This window comes from Drosophila ananassae, unplaced genomic scaffold, assembly GCF_017639315.1.
Source record: "Drosophila ananassae strain 14024-0371.13 unplaced genomic scaffold, ASM1763931v2 tig00000208, whole genome shotgun sequence".
Classification (NCBI taxonomy): Eukaryota; Metazoa; Arthropoda; class Insecta; order Diptera; family Drosophilidae; genus Drosophila; species Drosophila ananassae.
In genome coordinates, this window is record NW_025319163.1 from 22,501 (window position 1) to 33,658 (window position 11,158).

Below are 11,158 nucleotides of genomic sequence, written 5' to 3' on the forward strand. Positions count from 1 at the left end.
ATTAATATTATACAGGCAGGCCGACACCACCTACCATATATATCTTTTTGACTACGCTTTCGTAAAGTGTGGTATTTATATATCTTCTCCCCCTCACTTAAAAGCATTCATTTTGGTATTTTAAATATATCCATATAATATAAATTTTCATTGAGAAGGTTGAAGTCGTACACTGCCCTCAAGTCCCACCTCGATAGTGCCGGGAAGAGGTACTTTACGTTCCAGCCCAAGGAGGAAAGGGCCTATCGAGTTGTTGTAAAAGGTCTGCATCACACCACTGACATTGACGATATCAAGGAGGACTTCCGGCGGCAAGGACATGTGGTCCGAGATGTGCGCAATGCTGTAGGGCACATATCTAAGACACCGCTATCGATCTTCTTCGTTAACCTGGAGCCATCCAGCAACAACAAGGAGGTATTCAGTGTTAAGAGAGTGTGTCACTCTGTGGTCACGGTCGAACCTCCTCGCAAATTCCACGACGTGCCACAGTGCTACCGATGCCAAGGTTTTGGCCACAGCCAGCGGTACTGCAAGCTGCAGCATCGCTGTGTCAAATGTGGTGACCACCACAGCACGAGCGAGTGCAAGAAGAAACGAGAAGAGGCGGCAAAATGCGTGCACTGTCACGGGGCCCATCCGGCATCGTACAAAGGATGCCCGGCTTATAAGAAAGCCAAGGTCAGCATGGCTCCTAAGGAACCACGCCCAGCTCAACCACGCCGCTTAGCATACCCACCCCCTCAGCAATACCCAACAGTGGACACCTCAGCTAGAAGCTATGCTGATATAGCCAGAGGAGGAGCCCGGCCACAACATCAACAAACGACAGCACCCGAGATTCCGCAGGCCGACCAGATGGCAGCTTTCATGACAAGGGTAGAAAACCTGCTAGAAAGAGTTATGGACAAGATGTTCGAGAGAATGACTTCAATGATCAGCGCCATCCTCTCAAAAGTATGCAGCAAGTAGGCCTGCACATAGCCTTCTGGAACGCTAACGGACTTGTCCAAAACAGGCTTGAGGTGGAACATTTTATCCACACTCAATGCATCGATATACTGCTAATATCAGAAACTCATTTCACCCATAAGTCATACCTGCAATTGCACGGCTATGATGTCATACACGCAGACCATCCTAGCGGAAGAGGACACGGAGGAGCGGCTATCATCATCAAGGACAGCATCAATTACAGCGAGATTGCAACCCTCAAGGAAGAATGGGTCCAGTGCGCCAGAATCGCGGTCTCCACTGCAATGGGAAAGCTCACCATCGCATCGGCCTATATTCCCCCAAAACAGAGAGTCTCCGAAGACCAGTTTGGCCTCCTTCTGGGCGACTTGGGTGACAAATTTATTCTCGCCGGCGACCTCAACGCCAAACACCCATGGTGGGGCTCAAGGGTGAGTAACCCCAAAGGATCTGCGCTATTTAAATGCATCCAACGTCGTGCCTACAACTGCCACTCAACTGGAGAGCCTACCTATTGGCCTACAGACCCTCAAAAGCTGCCGGACCTTCTCGACTTCGCTATCTCCTATGGTATCCATCCGGACTCCATAGTCTGCTCACCTAACGGAGATCTCTTCTCGGACCATAGCGCGGTGGAGCTCCATATAAATACCCCCGTTGAGAAGAAAGTCACCCAACATAGGATGATTAGACCTCGCACCAACATCGAGACTTACACCGAGTGGCTAGACAACGCCCTAGAGAGCACTCAGCAAGACCTTAGCACGGGTGCTGGTATCGATCAGGCTGTTTTAAACCTTACGCAGGAAATGCACAACGCTGCCCAAATTGCAACCCCAAGGGCTCCATGCAACAACAGGAAGTTGCAAAGGCACTTGCATCTGTGGTCTCCTGAAGTAGCTGCACTCCTCAATGAGAAGCGACGACTAAGAAGGGTTTGGTTCCAAACCAGGTACCCTAACGATAAAACAGCCTTTAATCGCGCAACCAAAAAGCTAAAGAGGCTGCTGCAGAGGTTGCGGACTTGCGCTTTCGAAGAGTATCTGCGGCAGGTCGAGCCTGGGGACCCCCAGCACAATCTGTGGCAACTGACGCGTCACATAAAGCGTCCCAAGCAAAGGGTGGCCCAGATTAGGAAAGCAGACGGCGGGTGGTGTCGCTCGGATCAGGAGAGAGCTGATGCATTTGCTGCTCATCTTGAAGAAGCCTTCAAACCTTTCGGCTTGTGCTCGGAGGAGGATAGAGCGGAAACGGATAATGTGCTGGCCCAACCACACACGGACTTCAGCCAGTTGGAACCTGTCTCGGAGGAGGAGGTCATGGAGGAAGTGTCAGGCCTCAACACCAAGAAATCTCCGGGGGATGACGGGATTGAGGCACTCGCACTCAAATATCTCCCACCTTCAGGCATACGAAGACTCACGAGCATTTATAATGCGTGCCTTGAGATTGGGCATTTTCCCACTAGCTGGAAACGGGCGGAAGTCATCCTAATCCCTAAGCCAGGAAAGCCAGAATCTGACCTTGCTTCTTACAGGCCAATTAGTCTGCTCTCGATTATCTCCAAAATCCTAGAGAGATTGTTCCTGCGAAGGTTGCAGTTTCTTTTGGACGAGGCAGAATTAATCCCAGATCACCAGTTTGGTTTCAGGCGCTCCCACTCCACCCCTGAACAATGCCACAGAGTTGTGGCAAAAATTCTGGACAGCCTAGAAGAGAAAAAGTATTGCTGTGCTGTCTTTCTGGATGTCAAGCAGGCGTTTGATAGGGTCTGGCACCCCGGGCTGAGAGCGAAGCTCAAGAGGAACCTGCCACAAAATCACTACGAGTTCCTCAACTCTTATTTGACGGACAGGAAGTTCAGGGTCAGAAGTGGAGAAGCAAGATCCGGTTACAGGCCCATCGAAGCTGGAGTCCCGCAGGGCAGTGTACTTGGCCCCATCCTGTATACCTTGTACACAGCTGACATGCCTGTTGCTGCAGAGGAGAGTCTTCTGGCCGCAACATACGCGGACGACACTGCTTTTTTGGCCTCTGCAACCTCACCAGAGGAGGCTTCAGCCTGTCTCCAGCGACAGCTTGGCATTCTAGACCCTTGGCTACGAAGATGGAACATTGCTGTTAATCACGACAAGTCAGTCCAAACGACGTTCACCCTGAGGAGAGGCGACTGTCCTGGTGTCAGTCTCGGTGGCACACTAATTCCGGCTAGCCCTACACCCAAATATCTGGGTATGACCCTAGACAGGAGGCTCACTTGGAGAACCCACTTGCTACGAAAACGAAAGCAACTCCAAGACAAGCTGCGTCAGCTTTACTGGCTAATTGGACGGAGGTCCAGACTGAAGCTGAGAGTTAAACTCCTAATATACAAAACCATCGTGAAGCCAGTTTGGACCTACGGCATTCAGTTATGGGGAACGGCGAGTCCAAGCAATAGAAAGATCATCCAGCTTGCGCAGAACAGGGCACTCAGGACATTGTCTGGAGCCCACCCTTACCATGATAATATGACCATCCACGCCCAACTAGGCGTCCCATGGGTCAGCGAAGAGGTCCGGAGATTCGCCACAAGATATGTTGATAGGCTGGATCGACATCCCAACCCCCAGGCCATCAACTTGCTTGACAACAGTACCACATTGAGAAGATTGAAGCGGACTCACCCTCTGGATCTCAGGCTGGAGGAGACTGACTAGTGAGGTATTAGTAATAAATTAGAGACAGCTTTCGTAAAATGTGGCATTTTTCCACCTAGTTAAATATTGTATTCTTTCTGTCAAGGAACCATTCTTAAATTTAATTATTGTCCATATCTGCGGACAGATTTTAAATGTAACTTCTGATTGATTTACAAAAAAAAAAAAAAAAAAAAAATATATACCTTTTTGACTACGCTTTCGTAAAGTGTGGTATTTAAATATCTTCTCCCCCTCACTTAAAAGCATTCATTTTGGTATTTTAAATATATCCATATAATATAAATTTTAATATTAATATTATACAGGCAGGCCGACACCACCTACCATATATATCTTTTTGACTACGCTTTCGTAAAGTGTGGTATTTATATATCTTCTCCCCCTCACTTAAAAGCATTCATTTTGGTATTTTAAATATATCCTATAGGCAGGCCGACACCACCTACCATATATATCTTTTTGACTACGCTTTCGTAAAGTGTGGTATTTATATATCTTCTCCCCCTCACTTAAAAGCATTCATTTTGGTATTTTAAATATATCCATATAATATAAATTTTAATATTAATATTATATAGGCAGGCCGACACCACCTACCATATATATCTCTTTTTAGTTTTGATTTATATGTCAAGCTATTTGGACGTGTTGAAAAAGTGCTCCCAAAAATATACAAAAAAGTGATGAAAATTTTTTCTAAAAAAAAAAAAAAGTGTTGAAAAATTTTCTCTAAAAAAGTGCTGAAAATTTTTTCTAAAAAAGTGTTGAAAATTTTTTCTAAAATAAAAACTTGTAAAAATTTTTTTTAACAAGTAGGCTATGATAAAAAACAAGTAGGCTATGGAATTTAATTCTTTTCTTACCTGAATAATATTGTGTCAATATTCAGTTGTAAACCGGAGCTCTTCGGAGTAACATTAAAAATTTTTATTTGGCAAAAAAAAAAAAAAAAAAGTTTTAAAATTTGGAATTAAAAATTTTGTTTGATCAGTGATACGTTACAAGTGAAAGTGAAAGTGTTTATTACGTTATTGTATAAGTTTTTTTTTAGCCGGTTGAAATATTTCGGTTTCGACAAATTCGGTAATTTGGCGCGAATTTCGAGACTCTTTTAAAACTCGAATTCGCGCCCAAGCCCAAGGATGGACTGGCAAGGATCGCCACGCTCATCCACTCAACTTTCGAGAAAAAGGGCCAGCGGAAGTATTGCCAGTGACTCCAGCGACTCCGCCGAGCCTGGGGAAATTACAAGAAAGTCAGCCAGGAAGTCAGCCAAGAAGTCAGCCAAGAAGTCAGCCAGGAAGACAGAGGATGAAAAACCCAGTACCAGTGCAGCAGCTCGTGCCGAGTTGGATGCACTTAAGAGTGCAGCTGAGCTAGGAGACAATTATTTCGCTCCCCTCTCTTCTGATGATGATGATGATTTCGACGATGTGGAAGCGACCGTGATCCCCTCTAGCGATAGTGAGTTGGACGTCGACTGTGCCGGGCACAAATTTAGGAAGAACAAACTTGCCGAAAAGACGCCCAAGTCCTTCAAGCCTCCGCCTATCTTTATCCCTGACGTCACCAACATAGCAGCACTAATCTCTGCAATTGAGAACAGTGTTGGAAAGGGGAAGGACTTTACTTACAAAGCCGCCAGAGATAACCAGATTAGGGTTATGATGCCGGACAAGGAGTCGTACACTGCCCTCAAGTCCCACCTCGATAGTGCCGGGAAGAGGTACTTTACGTTCCAGCCCAAGGAGGACAGGGCCTATCGAGTTGTTGTAAAAGGTCTGCATCACACCACTGACATTGACGATATCAAGGAGGACTTCCGGCGGCAAGGACATGTGGTCCGAGATGTGCGCAATGCTGTAGGGCACATATCTAAGACACCGCTATCGATCTTCTTCGTTAACCTGGAGCCATCCAGCAACAACAAGGAGGTATTCAGTGTTAAGAGAGTGTGTCACTCTGTGGTCACGGTCGAACCTCCTCGCAAATTCCACGACGTGCCACAGTGCTACCGATGCCAAGGTTTTGGCCACAGCCAGCGGTACTGCAAGCTGCAGCATCGCTGTGTCAAATGTGGTGACCACCACAGCACGAGCGAGTGCAAGAAGAAACGAGAAGAGGCGGCAAAATGCGTGCACTGTCACGGGGCCCATCCGGCATCGTACAAAGGATGCCCGGCTTATAAGAAAGCCAAGGTCAGCATGGCTCCTAAGGAACCACGCCCAGCTCAACCACGCCGCTTAGCATACCCACCCCCTCAGCAATACCCAACAGTGGACACCTCAGCTAGAAGCTATGCTGATATAGCCAGAGGAGGAGCCCGGCCACAACATCAACAAACGACAGCACCCGAGATTCCGCAGGCCGACCAGATGGCAGCTTTCATGACAAGGGTAGAAAACCTGCTAGAAAGAGTTATGGACAAGATGTTCGAGAGAATGACTTCAATGATCAGCGCCATCCTCTCAAAAGTATGCAGCAAGTAGGCCTGCACATAGCCTTCTGGAACGCTAACGGACTTGTCCAAAACAGGCTTGAGGTGGAACATTTTATCCACACTCAATGCATCGATATACTGCTAATATCAGAAACTCATTTCACCCATAAGTCATACCTGCAATTGCACGGCTATGATGTCATACACGCAGACCATCCTAGCGGAAGAGGACACGGAGGAGCGGCTATCATCATCAAGGACAGCATCAATTACAGCGAGATTGCAACCCTCAAGGAAGAATGGGTCCAGTGCGCCAGAATCGCGGTCTCCACTGCAATGGGAAAGCTCACCATCGCATCGGCCTATATTCCCCCAAAACAGAGAGTCTCCGAAGACCAGTTTGGCCTCCTTCTGGGCGACTTGGGTGACAAATTTATTCTCGCCGGCGACCTCAACGCCAAACACCCATGGTGGGGCTCAAGGGTGAGTAACCCCAAAGGATCTGCGCTATTTAAATGCATCCAACGTCGTGCCTACAACTGCCACTCAACTGGAGAGCCTACCTATTGGCCTACAGACCCTCAAAAGCTGCCGGACCTTCTCGACTTCGCTATCTCCTATGGTATCCATCCGGACTCCATAGTCTGCTCACCTAACGGAGATCTCTTCTCGGACCATAGCGCGGTGGAGCTCCATATAAATACCCCCGTTGAGAAGAAAGTCACCCAACATAGGATGATTAGACCTCGCACCAACATCGAGACTTACACCGAGTGGCTAGACAACGCCCTAGAGAGCACTCAGCAAGACCTTAGCACGGGTGCTGGTATCGATCAGGCTGTTTTAAACCTTACGCAGGAAATGCACAACGCTGCCCAAATTGCAACCCCAAGGGCTCCATGCAACAACAGGAAGTTGCAAAGGCACTTGCATCTGTGGTCTCCTGAAGTAGCTGCACTCCTCAATGAGAAGCGACGACTAAGAAGGGTTTGGTTCCAAACCAGGTACCCTAACGATAAAACAGCCTTTAATCGCGCAACCAAAAAGCTAAAGAGGCTGCTGCAGAGGTTGCGGACTTGCGCTTTCGAAGAGTATCTGCGGCAGGTCGAGCCTGGGGACCCCCAGCACAATCTGTGGCAACTGACGCGTCACATAAAGCGTCCCAAGCAAAGGGTGGCCCAGATTAGGAAAGCAGACGGCGGGTGGTGTCGCTCGGATCAGGAGAGAGCTGATGCATTTGCTGCTCATCTTGAAGAAGCCTTCAAACCTTTCGGCTTGTGCTCGGAGGAGGATAGAGCGGAAACGGATAATGTGCTGGCCCAACCACACACGGACTTCAGCCAGTTGGAACCTGTCTCGGAGGAGGAGGTCATGGAGGAAGTGTCAGGCCTCAACACCAAGAAATCTCCGGGGGATGACGGGATTGAGGCCCTCGCACTCAAATATCTCCCACCTTCAGGCATACGAAGACTCACGAGCATTTATAATGCGTGCCTTGAGATTGGGCATTTTCCCACTAGCTGGAAACGGGCGGAAGTCATCCTAATCCCTAAGCCAGGAAAGCCAGAATCTGACCTTGCTTCTTACAGGCCAATTAGTCTGCTCTCGATTATCTCCAAAATCCTAGAGAGATTGTTCCTGCGAAGGTTGCAGTTTCTTTTGGACGAGGCAGAATTAATCCCAGATCACCAGTTTGGTTTCAGGCGCTCCCACTCCACCCCTGAACAATGCCACAGAATTGTGGCAAAAATTCTGGACAGCCTAGAAGAGAAAAAGTATTGCTGTGCTGTCTTTCTGGATGTCAAGCAGGCGTTTGATAGGGTCTGGCACCCCGGGCTGAGAGCGAAGCTCAAGAGGAACCTGCCACAAAATCACTACGAGTTCCTCAACTCTTATTTGACGGACAGGAAGTTCAGGGTCAGAAGTGGGGAAGCAAGATCCGGTTACAGGCCCATCGAAGCTGGAGTCCCGCAGGGCAGTGTACTTGGCCCCATCCTGTATACCTTGTACACAGCTGACATGCCTGTTGCTGCAGAGGAGAGTCTTCTGGCCGCAACATACGCGGACGACACTGCTTTTTTGGCCTCTGCAACCTCGCCAGAGGAGGCTTCAGCCTGTCTCCAGCGACAGCTTGGCATTCTTGACCCTTGGCTACGAAGATGGAACATTGCTGTTAATCACGACAAGTCAGTCCAAACGACGTTCACCCTGAGGAGAGGCGACTGTCCTGGTGTCAGTCTCGGTGGCACACTAATTCCGGCTAGCCCTACACCCAAATATCTGGGTATGACCCTAGACAGGAGGCTCACTTGGAGAACCCACTTGCTACGAAAACGAAAGCAACTCCAAGACAAGCTGCGTCAGCTTTACTGGCTAATTGGACGGAGGTCCAGACTGAAGCTGAGAGTTAAACTCCTAATATACAAAACCATCGTGAAGCCAGTTTGGACCTACGGCATTCAGTTATGGGGAACGGCGAGTCCAAGCAATAGAAAGATCATCCAGCTTGCGCAGAACAGGGCACTCAGGACATTGTCTGGAGCCCACCCTTACCATGATAATATGACCATCCACGCCCAACTAGGCGTCCCATGGGTCAGCGAAGAGGTCCGGAGATTCGCCACAAGATATGTTGATAGGCTGGATCGACATCCCAACCCCCAGGCCATCAACTTGCTTGACAACAGTACCACATTGAGAAGATTGAAGCGGACTCACCCTCTGGATCTCAGGCTGGAGGAGACTGACTAGTGAGGTATTAGTAATAAATTAGAGACAGCTTTCGTAAAATGTGGCATTTTTCCACCTAGTTAAATATTGTATTCTTTCTGTCAAGGAACCATTCTTAAATTTAATTATTGTCCATATCTGCGGACAGATTTTAAATGTAACTTCTGATTGATTTACAAAAAAAAAAAAAAAAAAAAATATATATCTTTTTGACTACGCTTTCGTAAAGTGTGGTATTTATATATCTTCTCCCTCTCACCTAAAAATACTCATCAGAATACTTTTATCATTTATATGACTTATATATACTAAAACATTCATTTCAATATATATTCATTTCCATATGAAAATATTTTAATATTTTCAATTTAATATTTTATATAATATATTTAATATATTATATAGGTAGGCCGACACCACCTACCATATATACCTTTTTGACACAGCTTACTTAAAAGCTCCAGAGTTTAACGATAATATTTGGAAACTTGTCATATTAATGAAATATTAATATAACACTTACGTTTCAACTATATTATCTTAATAATATAATTTATACAAATATAATATATAATTGTATATTATATAGGTAGGCCGACACCACCTACCATATATACCTTTTTGACACAGCTTACGTAAAACCGGTCATTTATCTATACATTTTCTCCCTCCGTCAAATTTCTCATATACTTCATATATTTTCATATATGTCGTATATATATGAATATTTTCATATCCATATAAAAATATTTTTATATTTAGTATTTGATGAATATTATTTCTATATTCATATAATTTCTTTATTTTCATATAAATAGCGGACTTATATCAATATTAGCTCATATCGATATAATAATGTTTAATATATTTAATATAATATATTTCATATATTATATAGGTAGGCTGACACCACCTACCATATATACCTTTTTGACTACGCTTTCGTAAATTGTGGTATTTTAATATTTTCATATCCATATAAAAATATTTTAATATTTAGTATTTGATGAATATTATTTCTATATTCATATAATTTCTTTATTTTCATATAAATAGCGGACTTATATCAATATTAGCTCATATCGATATAATAATGTTTAATATATTTAATATAATATATTTCATATATTATATAGAATATTTTCATATCCATATAAAAATATTTTAATATTAATATTATATAGGCAGGCCGACACCACCTACCATATATATCTTTTTGACTACGCTTTCGTAAAGTGTAGTATTTGATGAATATTATTTCTATATTCATATAATTTCTTTATTTTCATATAAATAGCGGACTTATATCAATATTAGCTCATATCGATATAATAATGTTTAATATATTTAATATAATATATTTCATATATTATATAGGTAGGCTGACACCACCTACCATATATACCTTTTTGACTACGCTTTCGTAAATTGTGGTATTTTTTGTACTACGGATAGATATCCATATTTTAATATTTTCATATCCATATAAAAATATTTTAATATTTAGTATTTGATGAATATTATTTCTATATTCATATAATTTCTTTATTTTCATATAAATAGCGGACTTATATCAATATTAGCTCATATCGATATAATAATGTTTAATATATTTAATATAATATATTTCATATATTATATAGGTAGGCTGACACCACCTACCATATATACCTTTTTGACTACGCTTTCGTAAATTGTGGTATTTTTTGTACTACGGATAGATATCCATATTTTAATATTTTCATATCCATATAAAAATATTTTAATATTTAGTATTTGATGAATATTATTTCTATATTCATATAATTTCTTTATTTTCATATAAATAGCGGACTTATATCAATATTAGCTCATATCGATATAATAATGTTTAATATATTTAATATAATATATTTCATATATTATATAGGTAGGCTGACACCACCTACCATATATACCTTTTTGACTACGCTTTCGTAAAATGTGGTATTTTTTATACTACGTATTTTCATATCCATATAAAAATATTTTAATATTTTCATATCCATATAAAAATATTTTAATATTTTCATATCCATATAAAAATATTTTAATATTTTCATATCCATATAAAAATATTTTAATATTTTCATATCCATATAAAAATATTTTAATATTTTCATATCCATATAAAAATATTTTAATATTCGTTATTTGGAAAAGTTTTATTTTGATTTTTATTTTTAAAAAAAGTTTAAATAGGGACAGTAGGAATCTCATGAATTGAATCATGCGCGTCACTAATATGATGACGAGTCAAAGGGCTACCTGGCAAAAGTTATTACAACTCCCG